Here is a 24,106-nt window from a genome sequence, read left to right on the forward strand (position 1 = left end):
TAATGGTGCAAATGACGTTATTCGGTTTTATAATAACTCACAATGTGCCAGACCATAAGAATAATGTACAGTTACTCGTCGGTTGCACTATCGACATCACACGTTGCGAGGTGGTATTTTTCATACAGACATGGAAAACATATCTTGAAACGGCATCTACCACATCGAATAAATGCAGTTTTCCCGTATTTACAGGGAGTGTTCGGAGTTTCTGAGGCAAAACAAACTTCGTCGACCTTTCGAAAAAATTCTCATTCTTCCAGTAGTATAGATCAAAAACCCAGTCTGCTCAGGAGTCAAACTGTCGCCTCATACACTTTCGCGTTATGAAGCTCGAACGCTCGAACGCTAATCACTTGACCATCATGAACTCAACGTGTGGTATTATTCCCAGATACAAAAAAATGGGTTAAATGGCTCTAAGCACTATGTGACTTAACATCTGAGGTCATCAGTCCCCTAGACTTAGAACTACTTAAACCTAACTAACCTAAGGACATCACACACATCCATGCCCGAGGCAGGATTCGAACCTGCGACAGTAGGTTCCAGACTGTAGCGCCTAGAACCGCTCGCCCACTCCGGACGGCTGGGACGCCTCCCAAGGTCGCTTCCATACATGGCGATTATGGTCACACAAGGTAGTGCTGGGCCGCGATTCGTTTCTGAACACGATGCGTCGCCATTCACAACCAGGCCATGCTTTATGGTCACGGCACCACTCCAAACGCAGCCGTTCGTGTTGTGGTGACGTGGCAGCCTATGCGTATCTGCTAGTAGCTGCTGCTGGTATCCGGTCAGTGATGTGGGTGATGCAGAATGTCTAGTACTTGTTTTCGGATGGCAGGCGAATATCTGAAGGGATTACAATAGGCTTGGTGAACAACACGGCGATTGCGATGGTCAGATGTAGTAGACCAGAAACTTTACGATGAGTATGCCTGCCCCCAGATTCCCATCCAGTCCAATATCGGGCCTCCATCACATCCGAATGCTCCACAAATGGTACTTCTTCTCTAATTTTATGTATTCTCAGTCAATTTACGTAATTTTTTAAGTTTTTCCGCGATTTTACATATTTCGTCGTATTTCCCATCAATTGGTCGCAATTATACCAGGGTTTCCTCGATTTTTACCGATTTTATGTCATTTTTCACACTTTTACCGTAGTTTTCCTTATGTACAGTCACTAATGACGAAGTAAATATTCCATATTTCGAAACCAGGACAGCTGTTAGCATGAGTGACGTAAAAGCAGATATCTTAGGTGTTGCGAAACAACTCAAATCACTTAAGAAAGGCAAGTCTTCCAGTCCAGATGGTATACCAGTCAGGTTCCTTTCTGAATATGAAGACACAATAGCGCCTTTCTTAGCAATCATATACAACCGCTCACTTGACGAAAGGTCTGTTCCTAAAGACTGGAAAGTAGCACAGGTCACACCAATATTCAAGAAAGGAAATAGGAGTAACAAATTGAATTACAGGCCCATATCACTGACCTCAATTTGAATTAGGGTTTTGGTGCATACACCGTACTCGAACATTATCAGTCACCTTGAAGAAAATGACTTACTGATACATAACCAACACAGATTCAGAAAATATCGTTCTTGTGTAACACAGCTAGCTCTTTATTCCCATGAAGTAATGAGTACTGTTGACAAGCAATCTCAGACTGATTCCATATTCCTAGATTTCCAGAAGGCTTTACATACCGTTCCTCATAAGCGACTATTAGTCAAATTGCGTGCTTATGGAGTATCGTCTCAGTTGTGTGACTGGATTCGTGATTTCCTCTCAGTGAGGTCACAGATCGTAGTGATAGACGGTAAATCATCGAATAGAGCAGAAGCGATATCTGGTGTTCCGCATGGTAGTGACATAGGCCCTCTGCTGTTCCTGATTTACATAAATGATCTAGGTGATAATCTGAGCAGCCCCCTTAGATTGTTTGCAGATGACGCTGTAATTTACCGTCTAGTAAAATCATCAGACGATCAATTCCAATTACAAAATCATCTAGAGAGAATTTCTGTATGGTGCGAAAAGTGGCAATTGGCATTAAACAAAGAAAAGAGCGAGGTAATCCACATGGGTGCTAAAAGAAATCCGATAAATTTTGGGTATACGATAAATCGCACACATCCAAGAGCTGTCAATTCGACTAAATATCTAGGAATTACAATTACGAGCAACTTAAATTGAAAAGACTACATAGATAATATTGTGGAGAAGGCGAAACAAAGACTGCGCTTTGATGGCAGAACACTTTAGAAGATGCGATAAACCCACTAATGGTGTCAGCCTACATTATACTTGCCCGTCCTCTGCTGGAATATTGCTGCGCGATGTGGATTCCTTACCAAGTACAACTGACGGAGGACATCGAAAAAGTGCTAAGAAGGGCAGCTCGTTTCGTGTTATCGCGCAATAGGGGTGAGAGTGTCACTGATATGATACGCGAGTTGGAGTGGCAGTCATTGAAACAAAGGCGGTTTTCTTTGCGGCGAGATCTACACTCCTGGAAATGGAAAAAAGAACACATTGACACCGGTGTGTCAGACCCACCATACTTGCTCCGGACACTGCGAGAGGGCTGTACAAGCAATGATCACACGCACGGCACAGCGGACACACCAGGAACCGCGGTGTTGGCCGTCGAATGGCGCTAGCTGCGCAGCATTTGTGCACCGCCGCCGTCAGTGTCAGCCAGTTTGCCGTGGCATACGGAGCTCCATCGCAGTCTTTAACACTGGTAGCATGCCGCGACAGCGTGGACGTGAACCGTATGTGCAGTTGACGGACTTTGAGCGAGGGCGTATAGTGGGCATGCGGGAGGCCGGGTGGACGTACCGCCGAATTGCTCAACACGTGGGGCGTGAGGTCTCCACAGTACATCGATGTTGTCGCCAGTGGTCGGCGGAAGGTGCACGTGCCCGTCGACCTGGGACCGGACCGCAGCGACGCACGGATGCACGCCAAGACCGTAGAATCCTACGCAGTGCCGTAGGGGACCGCACCGCCACTTCCCAGCAAATTAGGGACACTATTGCTCCTGGGGTATCGGCGAGGACCATTCGCAACCGTCTCCATGAAGCTGGGCTACGGTCCCGCACACCGTTAGGCCGTCTTCCGCTCACGCCCCAACATCGTGCAGCCCGCCTCCAGTGGTGTCGCGACAGGCGTGAATGGAGGGACGAATGGAGACGTGTCGTCTTCAGCGATGAGAGTCGCTTCTGCCTTGGTGCCAATGATGGTCGTATGCGTGTTTGGCGCCGTGCAGGTGAGCGCCACAATCAGGACTGCATACGACCGAGGCACACAGGGCCAACACCCGGCATCATGGTGTGGGGAGCGATCTCCTACACTGGCCGTACACCACTGGTGATCGTCGAGGGGACACTGAATAGTGCGCGGTACATCCAAACCGTCATCGAACCCATCGTTCTACCATTCCTAGACCGTCAAGGGAACTTGCTGTTCCAACAGGACAATGCACGCCTGCATGTATCCCGTGCCACCCAACGTGCTCTAGAAGGTGTAAGTCAACTACCCTGGCCAGCAAGATCTCCGGATCTGTCCCCCATTGAGCGTGTTTGGGACTGGATGAAGTGTCGTCTCACGCGGTCTGCACGTCCAGCACGAACGCTGGTCCAACTGAGGCGCCAGGTGGAAATGGCATGGCAAGCCGTTCCACAGGACTACATCCAGCATCTCTACGATCGTCTCCATGGGAGAATAGCAGCCTGCATTGCTGCGAAAGGTGGATATACACTGTAGTAGTGCCGACATTGTGCATGCTCTGTTGCCTGTGTCTATGTGCCTGTGGTTCTGTCAGTGTGATCATGTGATGTATCTGACCCCAGGAATGTGTCAATAAAGTTTCCCCTTCCTGGGACAATGAATTCACGGTGTTCTTATTTCAATTTCCAGGAGTGTATTTACGAAATTTCAGTCACCAACTTTCTCTTCCGAATGCGAAAATAATTTGTTGACACCCACCTACGTAGGGAGAAATGATCATCATAATAAAATAAGAGAAATCAGAGCTCGAACGGAAAAATCTAGATGTTCCTTTTTCCCACGCGGCATTCGAGAAGTAGTACGAAAATGGTTCGATGAACCCTCTGCCAGGCACTTAAGTGTGAATTGCAGATTAACCACGTAGATGAAGATGTAGATGTATATGATCATATTGCTGACAGACCGATGTGTTTTTTGATTTTATATGACGATATTTCTGCATTTTTGGATAGGAAAATCATGAAAAGTATAGTAACACTCGCCTCGTACATCAGTGACACTCATGAGTGGTGCAGATATGAAACTCGTAGTCTGGAAACAAAACTGTGTGCTGCTACGATATATGCGAGCTTGCCTACAGACTCATGTAGCGATGTACCTCATGGAAACTCAAAGTCTGGCACAGTTCTACACTTTCATCTGACTACCACTCTACCGTGTAGGGATCTGCAACAGGGAGCTGACATGTGTACAGAGTTGATTTCTGCTGCTACTCTGACTTTTTTCCATAAGTATATAACATTATTTGGTCAGGTGAATACAGGGTTATAAACACAAAATCAGGTAGGGGTAGTGCAGGAGTAGGTTTAACAATATATTTAAAAAAATAGGAGCTCACGTAAGCTACTACAAACAGCATAGTGAACGCATTATTGTAGTCAAGATAGACATAAAGCCCATGCCTATCACAGTAGTACAAGTTTATATGCCAACTAGCGCCACAGATGACGAAGTAATTGAAGAAATGTATGATGAGATAAAAGAAATCATTCAGATAGTGAGGTGAGACGAAAATTTAGTAGTCATGGGGTCTGGAATTCGATAGTTAGGAAAGGGAAGAGAAGAAAGAGTTGTAAGTGAATATTGAATGGGGGTAAGGAATGAAAGAAGAAGCTGCCTGGTAGAATTTTGCACAGAGCATAAATTAATCATAGCTAATACTTGGTTTAATAACCATGAAAGAGGACTGCATACATGGAAGAGGCGTGAAGAAACTGTGAGGTTTCAGATGAATTATATAATGGTAAGACAGAGATTTAGGAAATAGGTTTTAAATTGTAAGACATTTCCAGGGGCAAATGTGGAGTCTGAGCACAATTTATCGGTTATGAACTGTAGCTAAAACTGAAGAAATTGCAAAAAGGTAGGAATTTAAGGAGATGGGACCTATATAAACTGAAAGAACCAGAAGTTGTAGAGAGTTTCAGAGAAAGCAATAGGGAACGTTTGACAAGAAGATGGAAAGAAATACAGTAGGAGAAGAATAGGTAGCTTTGAGAGATGAAATAGTAATGGCAGCAGAGGATCAAGTAAATAAATAGACGAGGGCTAGTAGAAATCCTTGGGTAAAAGAAGAGATATTGAATTTGATTGATGAAAGAAGAAAATATAAAAATGCAGTAAATGAAGCAGGCAAAAAGGAATACAAACATCTCAAAAATGCAGGGATGGCTAGAGGACAAATGTAAGGATGTAGAGGCATATATCACTAGGGGTAGCATAGATACTGCCAACAGGAAAATAAAAGAGACCTTTGGAGAAAAGAGAACCATTTGTACAAATATCAAGAGCTCAGATGGAAAGCTAGTTCTAAGCAAAGAGGGGAAAGCAGAAAGGTGGAAGGAGTACATGGAGGGTCTATACAAGGACGATGTACTGGAGGGCAATATTATGGACATGGAAGAGGAAGAAGATGAAGATGAAATGGGGGATATGATAGTGCGTGACGAGTCTGACAGAGCACTGAAAGACCTGAGTCGAAACAAGGCCCCAAGAGTAGACAACATTCCATTAGAACTACTAGTGGCCTTGGGAGTGCTAGCCCTGACAAAACTCTACCATCTGGTGAGCAAGATGAATGGGACAGGCGAAATACCCTCAGACTTCAAGTAGAATATAATAATTCCAATCCCAAAGAAAGCAGGTGTTGACAGGTGAGAAAATTACTTAACTATCAGTTTAATAAGTCACTGCTGCAAAATACTAACATGAATTCTTTACAGATGAATGGAAAAACTGGTAGAAGCCTACCTTGAGGAAGATCAGTTTGGATTCCATAGAAATGGTGGAATATGTGAGGCAGTTCTGATCCTACGACTTATCTTGGAAGATAGATTAAGGAAAGGCAAAACTATGTTTCTAGCATTTGTAGGCTTAGAGAAAACTTTTGACAGTGTGGACTGGATTATTTTCTTTCTAATTCTGAAGGTGGCAGGCGTCAAATACAGGGAACGAAAGGCTATTTACAATTTGTATTAGAACCAGATGGCAGTTATGAGTGCCGAGGGGCATGAAAGGGAAGCAGTGGTTGGGAAGGGAGGTTGGGAAGTGAGTGAGACAGGGTTGTCGCCTCTCCCCGATGTTATTCAATCTGTATATGGAGCAAGCAGTAAAGGTAACAAAACGAAAATTTGGAGAAGGAATTAAAATTTGTGGAAAAGAAATAAAAATTTTGAGATTTGCCGATGACATTGTAACTCTGTCAGGGACAGCAAAGGACCTGGAAAAGCAGTTGAAGGGAATGGACAGTATCTTGAAAGGAGGATGTAAGATGAACATAAGCAAAAAGAGGATAATGAAATGTATCCAAATTAAATCAGGTGATGCTGATGGAATTAGATTAGGAAATGAGCCACTTAAAGTAGTAGATGAGTTTTGCTATTTGTGGAGCAAAATAACTGATGATGATCGAAGTAGAGAGGATATAAAATGTAGACTGGATATGGAAAGGAAAGCGTATCTGAGGAAGAGAAATTTGTTGATATTGAAGTCTTTTCTGAGAGTATTTGTATGGAAGTGAAACATGAACGATAAATAGTTTACACAAGAAGAGAATAGCGGCATTGGAAATGTGGTGCTACAGAAGAATGCTGAAGATTAGATGGATAGATCACGTAACTAATGAGTAGGTACTAAATAGAATTGAAGAGAAGAGGAATTTGTGGGACAACTTGACTAGAAGAAGGGATCGGTTGGTAGGACATGTTCTGAGGCAGCAAGGGATGACGTATTGGAGGGCAGTGTGGAAGGTAAACGTCGAAGAGGGAGACCAAGAGATGAATACACTAAACAGATTCAGAAGGAAGTAGATGGCAGTAGGTAGTTTGTGTTGAAGAAGCTTGCACAGGCGCTGGAGGTAACATGGAGGGCTGCATCGAACCAGTATCTGGACTGAAGATCACAACAATAACAACATACCCTTATTGCTTACCAGATGGGCTTCGCTACTTTTGTTTTCACATTTCAACTCTAATACATCTCCACAACCATGTCAGGACGTATACAAATTGTAGATTTCGGAAAAATTTTTATCCTAGTAATAAGTTATTCGTTAGTTGAAGTGTGTCGACTGCACTTAGCATCCTGGAACATGAGAGTTTCCCATGCCCATCCTACAGAATGCGCTCCCCCGGCATCATAATTTATAGACATAGAGTTATCATGTTATGCACTCGAACTGCAGTCGTCCACCGCTGTCAGCTCTACACACCTATGCAGAGTGTACATAAAATCCGGAAATACTTTTAATTATTTATTGCACAAGAACCAAACATTGTACAGATATACATATGTCATTTTGAAGAGAAACCCTGAAAGTTTTTTTTCTTGTATACCGCCACAGCGTAGTTTGGTAATTTGCTGGTAGTCAGCACTAGTCGCAAACATGGCAGTTCAGGTGCGGAGCGAGCTTTCTGTGTGTTGGAGTTCGACAAAAACAAGTGTGCTACAACTGTTCAACGGTTGTTTAGAACCAAGTACGGTAGGAAGCCACCAACAAGGAAGGCCATTCGTTATGATGGGTTGCTTGTGCCCGGCAAAGAGAAGCGGATGTCCCAGTGTGAGTGAAGTGAATGTGGAGCGTGTACGAGAGACATTCATAAGGATTCCAAAAAAATCCGTGAGTCGTGCGTCCCGTGGACTCGAAATGGCTCCAATGGCAGAATGGAAAGTCGGGGCGACAGAAGCTGTCTATGAATCTATTCAAAGTGGAGCTAGTGCAGAAGCTCAAGGACGACGAAAAAGACAAGAGTTTTTAGTTTTGTTCGCAGTTGCAACAATTGAATGAGGATGGCGTTGTTGATGGCTTAATTTTTAGCAACAGAGCCACTTTTCACACTAATGGGAACGTGAACAGGCATAATTGTCGAATCTGGGGTACAAATCATCCACACGAATGCATTGTATTTGAGTGTGATTCCCCAAACATTCAAGAATTCGATTACCATATTGACATCTGCCGGGTCACTAATGGTTCACATATCGAATGTTTGTAAAAGAAAAAAAATATTCAGAGTTTCTTTTCAAAATGTAATATTTATGACATCTGTACAGTGTTTAGTTCTTGCGCAATAAATATTTGAAAGTGTTTCCAGACTTTATGTACACCCTGTATATAGAGATTACTTATGTATATTACCAATTGCGAAGTCTCGATTTCAACCGCTTGTTAGTTATTTTCGGCATTGCTACAGCCCAGCAAATAGCGAAAAACTCTTCTCAAAGCTGTTCTGTAGGGGATATGAGCACATTTAAATTCATCCTGCTGAAGAGTGTAACAGCTTCGATGCAAGTTATATTACCGGTATTTCATAACAATGCTGCCTAGATACTCTTGCAATGACAACAAACCAAGACTTTTACTGCTGCGCCTATCACACCTGCTTTTATAGTCTTAAAGATCGACGATGATTGCACATAATCATCCCAATTACCTTATTAGGTTTGTTAGATGTCCGTCGGATGTATGGTACAGAACAGCACATTAGCCAGATGGTATAGTACTGTATTCGAAGGCACTCAGTCACTCATAATCAAGTATTCTACAGCTACAGTACATTTGATTCATTTTTTGTATGTCTTTTCCTATGGGAGTGTCATGGATGGCTACTATAAACTCGACCCAGTCCTCTCGCTGATTGATACAATTTAGAACCCTATCCCGGATGTACTGCATTGTGAATCATCCTCTAGATACAGTTCCGGACATAACGCACCGATTTTGCTCACAAAATAACAGAAATCGACTGTGTCTGTGCTCATGGGATCATGGCTGCTTATATTATTCATTGTCACGAATGCATGTTTATAAATAGGTGTCACCACAAGTCCTACGTCATTTTATGCTACGTAACCTCTAATTATGAAGTAGACACCACTTGAATTATAACTCGTTGTGGAACCTAGAAATGATAGTGTTTTCCCAACGTGTGAGTCTGTGATGATCAATTTGCTTACAAAACTAGAACACAAGAATATGATGTATGACAGAAACGAGTTATGGATCAAAAATGTCAGTTGTAAGCATGCAGACGGTATTTGATTTCGATGTATAGAAAGAGAGGGACATGGTAAAACTTTATACAACTTTCTATTACAAGATAGGCTCTCACGGTTTATTTCGTAAGCATCAGTGTGATATAGCATCGAACTGGAAAAATGCAACCTACTATAGTGTCTAACGTCCTCTTTAATTATAGCTTGTTGTTGTCGAACGTAAAATGATTATCTTTTTTTCCGACATGTGGCTAAATGGCATGAAAGATTGTATTCTGTAATGTAAATTCAAGTGTATGAAATGTTTGTAAAACGCATATGTATGACAGTTTATTTACATACACTAATTTAAGAGACACTCTCAGATCGTGTAATTTGTCCACCAAGCTTAAAAAAACTGCGTAACATAGAACTGGATGCTTTGGCCGAGCTGTTCTAGGCGCTTCAGTCCGGAACCGCGCGGCTGCTACGGCCGCAGGTTCGAATCCTGTCTCGGGCATGGATGCGTGTGATGTCCATAGGTTGGCTAGGTTTAAGTAGTTCTAAGTCTAGGGGACTGATGACCTCAGATGTTAAGTTCCATAGTGCTTAGAGCCATTTGAACCGTTTTTGATTAACATAGATGTTTTTTCTTCAGAGTTTAAATTTTCACTTTTTCTTTACTCTGATGACAGTTTCTAAATAACGAGGTCATTCTGTGGGGATCGGTAGTTTTCGCAGTAAAATAGTATAAGTTTTTTTCCCCAATTTCACGCAGGGTGGTCATTGTATAGGCCTCTGAAGTCTGATCGTTTGTAATTTGCGGTGGTACACTTCGTTGGATGTCGCAGAATAATGAGATGCGAATTGTATCCCACAGTCGAATGTAAAAACTATACCAACTTTGCTCATAAAACTAAAAGAAAGTCCACATTAATTATTGTAACAATTGTGTTCTCCTTTTTTATAGATGCTTGATTATAGGAGATACATTGACTGATAAGTCTGTAGATACACTGAAACCAGATGAAGTTCTGAAATGCAGCTGCTGAAAAGGACGCATCAGCCAATCAGAGTTGCAGGTAGCAATGTCATATTAATTTAGCATCTTCTGGTAGAGGCTTATGTGCCACACACTCTGCTGGAGACTGGATGATGAAAAGTGAGCTCACCTGGCAGCAGTTTTATCACATTCAGAAGGGCGGGCGCTTGTGGGGGCGATGTGTGGTCGCCCTAACCAGCTCTGCCTGACCAGGGTGCGGCATGTGGGGTGGGCCTGTGCCACTAAATTTTACTGAACAAAAAATTTGCACTTGTGGCAGCCCCCCCCCCCCATTTGTCTCCTATTGTGTAGTTGACATTATATCATTTTGTGTTGGACTAGGGCCGATGCTGCACCATTGCCGTAAGGCGGGGCGGCTGCCACTCGTCTGCTGGCGGGAAAGCGGTATGCTGCAGATAAATATGTGGCTCATTAGCAGTTGGCCATTGGAAAAGCCTGTGTCCCTCCCCATAGGTGGATCGATGGAGGGGGAGGGATGAGTGGAGGTAAGAGGGCTTCTAATTTCTGCAGTCTGTGATCATACACCATCTTCTCTGCAGCCTTTTGGGACAATGGTTTTCCCCAGTGCATGCGTTGCATTATGACCTGTTCATTACGAGTGCTGGTTTTCTTCACGACAATTTCGATGTGTAATTAGAGAAGTGAAGCATTTTCCATCAGTATTGGCTTCGATCACCTGGGATGCAGGGTGATTGTCTAGCTGGCGGCTGTGCCGAACTCTGATAAATACATTCCTCAGCTGTGTGCTTGCTTATTAAACTGCTCTCTGTCCAACACCAGCATCTTGTCAATTCAATATATCTCCCACCAAAAAAGGTAAACATATCACCTTCCACTTCAGTCTTTTTTCCTGCCAGCTTGTAGGTGGAGAGTGTGTCTGGCACTAGTTTTGAGTGGTATTATGAAATTTTTTCTCAACAGGATAACACCACTTGTGTGACATCATCAAATTTTTAACTGTTTTGTGATTTTAGCCACTCCTTGCGTAGTACAACGCATGTCGTTGTGTAATTGGGACCAACCTTTATCATTAATTATGTAATTAGGACTGATCTTTACATCAACTTCCCAACCAAAATAAATAAAGTGCACTAATCTACCCCTCCTCTCCTGCATCTGGCCAGTTTCCATGTAATGGGGGGGGGGGGGGGATGCACTTGCGATTTCCATCCAGAAGGACCAGGCTTTGAGTCCCAGAAAGGGCACAGCCATTTCTAATTTCCCACCAATTCCTAGATGGGGGAGGAGTGATGTGGGACGTCAGCACAGCTTGGGGACAAAGAAATTCCCGCCAAAATTCGAAATTCCCATTAATAGGATATGTGGGTGAGGGGTAGGGGAGGAAGAGGGAACATGAGGGGGTGAGGGACCCATGTGCAGGCTGACGAAAACACATGATGTCAACTGGGGGTGGAGTGGGGGGGGGGGGGAATGAATTGATCAATTTAACTAATTTGCATATAAATTTAATATCAAAATTGAGGTATAAGCTCAAGTGCCCTACTACTAAGATTGTCACCAAAGTGTTGGAAATATGTTCCCATTATTCTTGCAGAATCTTGTCTCTATCTTATAGAGCAGTGAGATCGCTCTCAACAACCAAGAGAGGTGTATGTTGGCATCAAATAATCCCACTCCAGAACAATACTGCACCACCACCTTGTAGCGCATGTGGGAAACAGTGATGGAGGCATTAGACATTACCAGGTTATCTCCACACATTTTGTCTACATTTGTCAGGGTAAAAACAAATAGTAGTTCCCAGAATGAAATTTTCACTCTGCAGTGTAGTGTGCACTGATACGAAATTTCCTGACAGGAAAATACTATGTAACAGACTGAGACTTGAACTCAGGACCTTTGCCTTACTGGGGCAAGTGCTCTACCAACTGAGCTACACAAGCATGACACACAAGCAGTCCTCACAGCTTCACTCCCGCCAGTAGTCAATTGAGCGCAAAAGGCAAATGTCCCGTGTTAGTCTCGATCCAGCAAACAGTTTCAATATGCCAAGAAGTTTCACATCAGCGCACACTCCGCTGGAGAGTGTAAATTTCATTCTGGTAACATGCACTAAGCTGCGTCTGAGCCATGTCTCCATTCTATCCTTCCTTCTAGGAGTGCTAGTCTTGCAAGTTTCGCAGGAGAGCTTCTGTGAAATTTGGAAGGTAGGAGACGAGATACTGGCGGGAGTAAAGCTGTGCGGACGATTTATGAGTCGTGCTTGGATAGCTCAGTCGGTGGAGCACTTGGCTGTGAAAGGCAAAGGTCCCGAGTTCGAGTCTCGGCCTGGCACACAGTTTTAATCTGCGAGAAAGTTTCAAATCGGAGTTTCGTTCCTAAAAATCGCCCGACGCCAGTCCTTGGGCATCCCTTCTGCAAGATTTCTTGCCCATCTGTAACGGAGCCCACAGTATTGAGGTGTACGATGTACAGCTCACTGTAGCTGTCAAAAATGGAGATTCGCATCATGCAATCGTCTCGCAACAGTTTGACGCAATACGTGGCGTCATGTAGCTTCTTTTGAAGCTGGATACAATTCTGGAGCACTAAAACCATGGTTCCCTTGTCTCAAAAGTTGTAGATATAATCATGCTGTGCATTTGCCAAATGTGGACGGCCTCTGTGGTGTTATGTCATCAACAACACTTGTCAACTGGAGACGATTCCATGTCGGCACTACATCACTTTGACTCCGCTGCACAAGTCGATTAACGTCCCTAGTGCCACACCATCTGTGTGTAACGCGATGATGTGGATCCGATCACTCGTCGAAATTGTCCTTCATGGCATGATGGATGCTCACTCTGCTGTTTGACAGACATCTCCAATGTCGTCCTACAGGTGCTTTATTTTCAACTGAAATGGTGTAATACATTAGAGTACGGAATTCTACCCATAAGTAATGTTCATGGTAACAGTCTATATGTTTACAAAGTCAGGGGTGACCTTCCATCGGTACAGTAACGGTCGCAATGGCAACACATCTGCATGACATCTCGGGACTATGTAACACTTCTGTTGATGTGTGTATATGGCCTTTTTACGAGTGTCGCCCAGTTGAGATATTTATCAGTTCAGCTACACTCCCCCACTAGACAGACAAAGCAGTGGATATTTGGACCTCCTTTCTGAAATAAATCTAAAGCTGCCCTCGACCTGAAGGTTGGTTTGCACAGTGTAATGCTCTATTAGCCAGCCAGATGTAATAGGGAGGGCGGGGGGGGGGGGGCGCACAGTTTCATCTAGGCATTGAATTAAGGTGTAGCTCGGCATTTTGCACATTAAAAAATCTTTGTCAGAGCTGAAAGAAGCATTATGTGACAGAAAAAAATCCTTGGATGTTATAGCCAATGTGATCTTCCACCACAACTCTACCAGTCATCTGCACCTGGTGCGCACATCCCATAGATTATCTCTGTCGAAAATAAACCCACATGAAATAGATTCATTAGCAATCCTCAAACATGCATGAAGTAAGTTATGAAGTGCATAGAGGATATGACAGTGGATCTTCAAGGCGCTTAACGCATTGAAGGGAGTGCTTTAAAAAATATTCCATTTCCAGTTTGTGTTGTTGTAGGCCTAGAGTGTCCAGTCTGCTGGTGTCATTTGCGAAACTCGATTTTTCTTCATACTCATATCGTTCCCCCACCCCTTCTCTCATTACCCAGCCGTACGCCGCGTCGGAAGCGTGATTGTTGGCGGAGGGCGGGGTGAGAAGTGATCGCCGAATGGTGAGAGCAAACCCCACTTCCCCCCAGTGCTCTGTCGCCACAGTCGAACACGGAAGTCTCTCTCGTCCGACGTTGTGACTTCTGATGACAGAGAACTGGGTCCCACGCTTTACTCAGAGTAAAGCAATTGTTACTATTGATCAGGGCGTCAGCCACTTGTGTTCCAAAAGCCTCCCTTAGAGCACAATTCTACAACGAGGACTTAGCACTTTGCTCACATTTCATCGAATCCACTGTAGCTATGCACTTTTCAGCAATCGCAGATTTTATTGCTTGCTTGAGCTCGGTGTGCCTACTGTTCTCCTGACGTCTTTCTTCAACTTTTCGCACAGCCTGCCTGATGTATACCTTATCGCATTTGCACGGAATGCGGTAGACGCCCGGTTTATGGGGCTCCAGGTCATATTTCACCATAACTAACAGAGCACGCGGTTTCGGACTGTACGGAAAACGCATTTTATGTTGCGTCTAGCCAAGATTCGACCGACTTTAGCAGGCGTACAGCAGATATGCCACAGTCTTATCATTTATCGTTGTATTTCATTTGCAAGGGCTGTACCTCCAGCCGCTTCAGTCCGGAACCGCGCGACTGCTACGGTTGCAGGTTCGAATCCTGCCTTGGGCATGGATGTGTGTGATGTCCTTAGGTTAGTTAGGTTTAAGTAGTTCTAAGTTCTAGGGAACTGATGACCTCAGATGTTAAGTCCCATAGTGCTCAGAGCCACTTGAACCATTTGAACCTCCAACTTGAAAGGACGTTGGATCTGTCTCCCATTCTATCTGTTCTTCTTGAATACATCTTTAAGATGATTGAGCTTCCTCAGTAGGCTTTCTTCGTTCGATATTGCACAGACTTGCAGCCCAGTATACGTAGCACAACCGCACTCTGTGAAGGATGATGGCAGCTGGAGGTGTGAAGATATAAGTCAGTGTGAGTGGCTTTCCTGTATACAATGTGTCCTGTAGTGCCTTCCGCTTTCTGCTTTCCGCGTTAGTAGGAGGTTCAAAAATGGGATTTATAATAGTAGTATTAAGCCCCTACATCGGTAAACGTCAGCACCAGGAACGCTGTAAATTTCATTCAACAACTGCGTTGGTAAAGTACCGGAACTTCAAGCGCTGATAGAAAGCACCGAAGCTGAAATCGTTATAGGTACAGAAAGCTGGCTGAAGCCAGAGATAAATTCTGACGAAATTTTTACAAAGGTACAGACGGTGTTTAGAAAGGATATATTGCATGCAACCGGTGGTGGAGCGTTCGTCGCTGTTAGTAGTAGTTTATCCTGTAGTGAAGTAGAAGTGGATAGTTCCTGTGAATTATTATGGGTGGAGGTTACACTCAACAACCGAGCTAGGTTAATAATTGGCTCCTTTTACCGACCCCCCGACTCAGCAGCATTAGTGGCAGAACAACTGAGAGAAAATTTGGAATACATTTCACATAAATTTTCTCAGCATGTTATGGTCTTAGGTGGAGATTTCAATTTACCAGATATAGACTGGGACACTCAGATGTTTAGGACGGGTGGTAGGGACAGAGCATCGAGTGACATTATACTGAGTGCACTATCCGAAAATTACCTCGAGCAATTAAACAGAGAACCGACTCGTGGAGATAACATTTTGGACCTACTGATAACAAACAGACCCGAACTTTTCGACTCTGTAAGTGCAGAACAGGGAATCAGTGATCATAAGGCCGTTGCAGCATCCCTGAATATGGAAGTTAATAGGAATATAAAAAAAGGGAGGAAGGTTTATCTGTTTGGCAAGAGTAATAGAAGGCAGATTTCAGACTACCTAACAGATCAAAACGAAAATTTCTGTTCCGACACTGACAATGTTGAGTGTTTATGGAAAAAGTTCAAGGCAATCGTAAAATGCGTTTTAGACAGGTACGTGCCGAGTAAAACTGTGAGGGACGGGAAAAACCCACCGTGGTACAACAACAAAGTTAGGAAACTACTGCGAAAGCAAAGAGAGCTTCACTCCAAGTTTAAACGCAGCCAAAACCTCTCAGACAAACAGAAGCTAATCGATGTCAAAGTTAACGTAAGGAGGGCTATGCGTGAAGCGTTCAGTGAATTCGAAAGTAAAATACTAGATACCGACTTGACAGAAAATCCTAGGAAGTTCTGGTCTTACGTTAAATCAGTAAGTGGCTCGAAACATCATGTCCAGACACTCCGGGATGATGATGGCATTGAAACAGAGGATGACAAGCGTAAAGCTGAAATACTAAACACCTTTTTCCAAAGCTGTTTCACAGAGGAAGACTGCACTGCAGTTCCTTCTCTAAATCCTCGCACAAACGAAAAAATGGCTGACATCGAAATAAGTGTCCAAGGAATAGAAAAGCAACTGGAATCACTCAACAGAGGAAAGTCCACTGGACCTGACGGGATACCAATTCGATTCCACACAGAGTACGCGAAAGAACTTGCCCCCCTTCTAACAGCCGTGTACCGCAAGTCTCTAGAGGAACAGAAGGTTCCAAATGACTGGAAAAGAGCACAGGTAGTCCCAGTCTTCAAGAAGGGTCGTCGAGCAGATGCGCAAAACTATAGACCTATATCTCTGACGTCGATCTGTTGTAGAATTTTAGAACATGTGTTTTGCTCGAGTATCATGTCGTTTTTGGAAACTCAGAATCTACTAATAGGAATCAACATGGATTCCGGAAACAGCGATCGTGTGAGATCCAACTCGCTTTATTTGTTCATGAGACCCAGAAAATATTAGATACAGGCTCCCAGGTAGATGCTATTTTTCTTGACTTCCGGAAGGCGTTCGATACAGTTCCGCACTGTCGCCTGATAAACAAAGTAAGAGCCTACGGAATATCAGACCAGCTGTGTGGCTGGATTGAAGAGTTTTTAGCAAACAGAACACAGCATGTTGTTATCAACGGAGAGACGTCTACAGACATTAAAGTAACGTCTGGCGTGCCACAGGGGAGTGTTATGGGACCATTGCTTTTCACAATATATATAAATGACCTAGTAGATAGTGTCGGAAGTTCCATGCGGCTTTTCGCGGATGATGCTGTAGTATACAGAGAAGTTGCAGCATTAGAAAATTGTAGCGAAATGCAGGAAGATCTGCAGCGGATAGGCACTTGGTGCAGGGAGTGGCAACTGACCCTTAACATAGACAAATGTAATGTATTGCGAATACATAGAAAGAAGGATCCTTTATTGTATGATTATATGATAGCGGAACAAACACTGGTAGCAGTTACTTCTGTAAAATATCTGGGAGTATGCGTGCGGAACGATTTGAAGTGGAATGATCATATAAAATTAATTGTTGGTAAGGCGGGTACCAGGTTGAGATTCATTGGGAGAGTCCTTAGAAAATGTAGTCCATCAACAAAGGCGGTGGCTTACAAAACACTCGTTCGACCTATACTTGAGTATTGCTCATCAGTGTGGGATCCGTACCAGATCGGATTGACGGAGGAGATAGAGAAGATCCAAAGAAGAGCTGCGCGTTTCGTCACAGGGTTATTTGGTAACCGTGATAGCATTACGGAGATGTTTAACAAACTCAAGTGGCAGACTCTGCAAGAGAGGCGCTCTGCATCGCGGTGTAGCTTGCTCGCCAGGTTTCGAGAGGGTGCGTTTCTGGATGAGGTATCGAATATATTGCTTCCCCCTACTTATACCTCCCGAGGAGATCACGAATGTAAAATTAGAGAGATTAGAGCGCGCACAGAGGCTTTCAGACAGTCGTTCTTCCCGCGAACCATACGCGACTGGAACAGGAAAGGGAGGTAATGACAGTGGCACGTAAAGTGCCCTCCGCCACACACCGTTGGGTGGCTTGCGGAGTATAAATGTAGATGTAGATCTTACAGGGAGCTTTGATGTGGTCTACCACTTCATCAGAGTGCTATTTTCTGACTCCTTCAAGCTGATCAAGAAGAAATTCAACCACACAATGGTTAACCTCTTCAAATTCGTTCTCACATCTATACTTTCTCTCTTCAATGGCGACTACTGTGAACAAACGGATGGCGTAACTGTGGGCTACCCTCCGTCGTCTGTTGAGACAAACTTATTCATGCAGGCCACATGCTTTTTCAGGTATGTTGACGCCGCATTTGTGTTATCACCACATGGGGGAGAAACATTTCAGGAGCATCTCCAACGTCTTAACTCCTTGCATCCCAGTGTTAAAGTCACTGCACAGTTGAAAGAAAGTGGCGAACTTTTTTTTTTTTTTGACGTCCTACTAAAGCACAGAATGGATGCCCCTATGAGATATAATATGTGGAGGAAAGATGCTCACATTGATCTTTAGTCCCATGCCATCAGCTGCTATCATCCTTCACCGTCTCGGGGTGTGCTAAATACACTGGTTCACAGGGCCCATCAGATGAAGAAAGCCTACCAAGGGAGCTCAATCACCCTTAAGGAGATATTAAAGACGAATGGATATGGCAGGAGACAAATGCGACAAACTTTCAGGCTGGAGGTACAGGCCCAGCAAATAGATCACAAGGAGGAGAAAAATTGTGTATCTGCCATACACTGGCAAAGCATCATTCAAAATCGGTAGAATAATGGCTCAATATAACATTAAATGCGTTTTCTGTATCCCTCCAAAAACGCATACACTATTAGGTATGGTGAAAGATGACTAGAGACTCCGTAAACCTGGTGTCTACAGTATTCAATGTGAATGTGCTCATGCATACATCAGGCACAATGCCTGGACAGCTGATAGCCTACCACGGTACTCTTTTTGTGAGGATGTGGCAAAGACGTTAAAGCCCAATGTATTTGCACATATTAATACCAGGTATCTGGTTCCCCCAAAGGAAGCAACAGATGGCAATTTTTCGCTTTTAAATGGTTCTTAAAATAGGTTATACGATCTGGTCTTGTGCAGTCATTATCAATTGTTTTTGATTTCTTAAACCCTAAACCATATCATGTAAGTTTTCATTGTCTTTTAAAATGAAATTCAGAACATCAAATTTCGTTTTTATTTCAAGATTTTCATTTGTATTACAATGTGACATCTGTAACAAGAGGCTGTTAAGTGTGGCTTTGTGTTTCATTGTATCTCATCTTGCATTACTACTTAAGCTATTTGCTAATTCACTTTGAATAAGCATTTCTCTACGTATCTGTAGGGCAAGTTTTTTTCATTCTATGGTATAAAATGATATTTTAATTTCCTAATATAAATTATATGTATCATCTAAGACTTTTCCAGGATGTTTTTATTCCTAAAATTAATATGCATATTAAAAAATAAAACCTTCCATGTACTTCTAAAGTTAATATTTTCTTTGTATCTCACAACTTTCCTTGCACTGTAAAATAGGTTTCCTTGGAATTTAATGATTCTATTTGGATAAATTTCATGTTTTCTATTCTCTTTCTATTTGCATTACAAAAAACTTCTAAAGAAATTGCAAATAGTATTCAGTTTATTGTAATGTGTTCTGTACATCTGTTCTGTCTTAGATTAGTCTGGATTCACACTCAGAACTTCAATGACAGTCTAAAGTGCTTTTCACTATTACTATATAATGAGAAATTTCTTTCTACTGTCTTTATGGGCTTTATATGTTTTTTTTATATTTGATGTTAAAACTGTTCCAGGAAAATTAAATTATTAGACTGTGCAAAATTTTTGCTTACTTTTTTAATATGGCTGGTTGTAGATTCGATAACTATTAACATGGCATTCATAAAACTCAAAAACTTAGCTTATTATAGATTTCAACTCTATGACACATCATAACATCATATTAATTGCTCATTTTTCAGAATGCTAGAAGAGAACACTGTTCCAGTTTTCGGTAAGCTACTCAAGTTCAGTTGAGGATCCTAAGACAAAAGCCAATGGGCAGTAAAATATAATGAATAGACCTGTTGTGATAATTGATAATGTGTTCTCAATGTACATAATGTTTTGGTAGACAATCAGCTGGTGCCGGTAGAAACCCTCCCCTTCCAACAGATTTCTACATTTCTACAATGTGTCATATTACCTCTTTTAGTTGTTATTCCCCCCCCCCTCCCCCCATGAACCATGGAACTTGCTATTGGTGGGGAGGCTTGCGTGCCTCAGCGATACAGATGGCCCTACCATAGGTGCAACCACAATGGAGGGGTATCTGTTGAGAGGCCAGACAAACGTGTGGTTCCTGAAGAGGGGCAGCAGCCTTTTCAGTAGTTTCAGGGGCAACAGTCTGGATGATTGACTGATATAGCCTTGTAACACTAACCAAAATGGCCTTGCTGTGCTGGTACTGTGAACGGCTGAAAGCAAGGGGAAACTATGGCCATAATTTTTCCCGAGGGCATGCAGCTTTACAGTATGGATAAATGATGATGGCGTCCTCTTGGGTAAAATATTCCAGAGGTAAAATAGTCCCTCATTAGGAACTCCAGGCGGGGACTACTCACAAGGACTTAGTTATCAGGTGAAAGAAAACTGGTGTTCTACAGATCGGAGCATGGAATGTCAGATCCCTTAATCAGGCAGGTAGGTTAGAAAATTTAAAAAGGGAAATCGATAGGTTAAAATTAGATGTAGTGGGAATTAGTGAAGTTCAGTGGCAGGAGGAACAAGACTTTTGGTCAGGTGAATACAGGGTTATAAATACAAAATCAAATAGGGGTAATGCAGGAGTAGGTTTAATAATTAATAAAAAAAATAGGAGTGCGGGTAAGCTACTACAAACAGCATAGTGAACGCATTATTGTGGCCAAGATAGACACAAAGCCACGCCTACTACAGTAGTACAAGTTTATATGCCAACTAGCTCTGCAGACGATGAAGAAATTGATGAAATGTATGATGAGATAAAAGAAATCATTCAGGCAGTGAAGGGAGACGAAAATTTAATAGTCATGGGTGACTGGAATTCGACAGTAGGAAAAGGAAGAGAAGGAAACGTAGTAGGTGAATATGGATTGGGGCTAAGAAATGAATTTTGCACAGAGCATAAATTTATCATAGCTACCACTTGCTTCAAGAATCATGAAAGAAGGTTGTATACATGGAAGAACCCTGGAGATACTAAAAGGTTTTAGATAAATTATATAATGGTAAGACAGAGATTTAGGAACCATGTTTTAAATTGTGAGACATTTCCAGGGGCAGATGTGGACTCTGACCACAATCTATTGTTTATGAACTGTAGATTAAAACTGAAGAAACTGCAAAAACGTGGGAATTTAACGAGATGGGACCTGGATAAACTGACTAAACCAGAGGTTGTACAGAATTTCAGGGAGAGCATAAGGAACAATTGACAGGAATGGGGGAAATAAGTACAGTAGAAGAAGAATGGGTAGCTCTGAGGGATGAAGAAGTGAAGGCAGCAGACGATCAAGTAGGTAAAAACACGAGGGCTGCTAGAAATCCTTGGGTAACAGAAGAAATATTGAACTTAATTGATGAAAGGAGAAAATATAAAAATGCAGTAAATTAAGCAGGCAAAAAGAAATATAAACGTCTCAAAAATGAGATCGACAGGAAGTGCAAAATGGCTAAGCAGGGATGGCTAGAGGACAAATGTAAGGATGTAGAGGCTTATCTCACCAGGGGTAAGATAGATACTGCCTACAGGAAAATTAAAGAGACCTTTGGAGAAAAGAGAACCACCTGTATGAATATCAAGAGCTCAGATGGAAACCCATTTCTAAGCAAAGAAGGGAAAGTAGAAAGGTGGAAGGAGTATATAGAGGGTCTATACAAAGGCGATGTACTTGAGGACAGTATTATGGAAATGGAAGAAAATGTAGATGAAGATGAAATGGGAGATACGATACTGTGTGAAGAGTTTGACAGAGCACTGAAAGACCTGAGTCGAAACAAGGCCCCGGGAGTAGACATCATTCCATTAGAACTACTGACGGCCTTGAGAGAGTCAGTCCTGACAAAACTCTACCATCTGGTGAGCAAGATGTATGAGACGGGCGAAATACCCTCAGACTTCAAGTAGAATATAATAATTCCAATCCCAAAGAAAGCAGGTGTTGACAGATGCGAAAATTACCGAACTATCAGTTTAATAAGTCACAGCTGCAAAATACTAACACGAATTCTTTACAGACGAATGGAAAGACTGCTAGAAGCCGACCTCAGGGAAGATCAGTTTGGATTCTGTAGAAATATTGAACACGTCAGGCAATACTGACCTTACGACTTATCTTAGAAGAAAGATTAAGGAAAGGCAAACCTACCTTTCTAGCATTTGTAGACTTAGAGAAAGCTTTTGACAATGTTGACTGGAATACTCTCTTTCAAATTCTAAAGGTGGCAAGGATAAAATACAGGGAGCGAAAGGCTATTTACAATTTGTACAGAAACCAGGTGGCAGTTATAAGAGTCGAGGGGCATGAAAGGTAAGCAGTGGTTGGGAAGGGAGTGAGACAGGGTTGTAGCCTCTCCCCAATGTTATTCAATCTGTATATTGAGCAAGCAGTAAAGGAAACAAAACAAAAATTCGGAGTAGGTATTAAAATCCATGGAGAAGAAATAAAAACTTTGAGGTTCGCTGATGACATTGTAATTCTGTCAGAGACAGCAAAGAACTTGGAAGAGCAGTTGAACGGAATGGACAGTGTCTTGAAGGGAGGATATAAGATGAACATCAACAAAAGCAAAACGAGGTTAATGGAATGTAGTCGAATTAAGTCGGGTGATACTGATGGAATTAGATTAGGAAATGAGACACTTAAAGTAGTATAGGAGTTTTGCTATTTGGGGAGCAAAATAACTGATGATAGTCGAAGCAGAGAAGATATAAACTGTAGACTGGCAATGGCAAGGAAAACGTTTGTGAAGAAAAGAAATTTGTTAACATCGAGTATAAATTTAAGTGTCAGGACGTCGTTTCTGAAAGTATTTGTATGGAGTGTAGCCATGTATGGTAGTGAAACATGCACGATAAATAGCTTGGACAAGAAGAGAATAGAAGCTTTCGAAATGTGGTGCTACAGAAGAATGCTGAAGATTAGATGGTTGGATCACATAACTAATGATGAAGTATTGAATAGAATTGGGGAGAAGCGGAGTTTGTGGCACAACTTGACAAAAAGATGGGAGCGGTTAGTAGGACATGTTCTGAGGCATCAAGGGATCACCAATTTAGCATTTGAGGGCAGCATGGAGGGTAAAAATTGTAGAGGGAGACAAAGAGATGAATATACTAACCAGATTCAGAAGGATGTAGGTTGCAGTAAGTACTGGGAGATGAAGAAGCTTGCACAGGATAGGGTAGCATGGAGAGCTGCATCAAACCAGTCTCAGGGCTGAAGACCACAACAACAACAACAACAGTTGTTATTCTTATGGCCCTTTTCTGCAGTTTAAATAGAGAGCTGGTGATTTGTGCATTTGATATGTCAAAGAATAATACTACAGTTAAAACTAAGTGTACATAGAAATAGTGTGTTGTATACTGATGACAGGATTCTACAGACATAATGTGCTGATGGCATTCTTTGTTGTAGTACATTTGTGTGCTCATTCTTCTAAGAGTGACAGTCAATATTCATCCCTGAAATTTTGTGTTCATTACACAGTCTATGGAAATATCACCTGCATTTAACACAAAGGTAATACTGGTACTCTCCTTCTTCAAACTAAACTCATGTTGTTTGATTTCTTCACATTCAACATTAGTTTATTGGTTATCAACCAATTGTAAAATCTCTAAACTTTAATTTCCTGTTCCTACCAGAAATTCTGCTATTTTATCTGTTATTACAATATTACTGTTATTATGGACACACAACACCGTGATTCCAATACAACATTAATTTATTTCTCTCCAAGGAATGTACATCATGGAATATAAAACATTAATTCAAGGATAATCAATATTTCCAGAGTGTCTATAATTACAAAAATCAACCCGCAACACCCTCCCCACCCTGGTCAACTTCTAGAGGAATCACCAGTTGAATGGGATGTGAGATTATGGATTCTTCTGAAATTCGTAAGGTTACAGTTCGTATTTTCCTATCTCTTACTTCATGAATATCTTCTATCC

This window comes from Schistocerca cancellata, chromosome 6 (genome assembly GCF_023864275.1).
Source record: "Schistocerca cancellata isolate TAMUIC-IGC-003103 chromosome 6, iqSchCanc2.1, whole genome shotgun sequence".
NCBI lineage: Eukaryota > Metazoa > Arthropoda > Insecta > Orthoptera > Acrididae > Schistocerca > Schistocerca cancellata.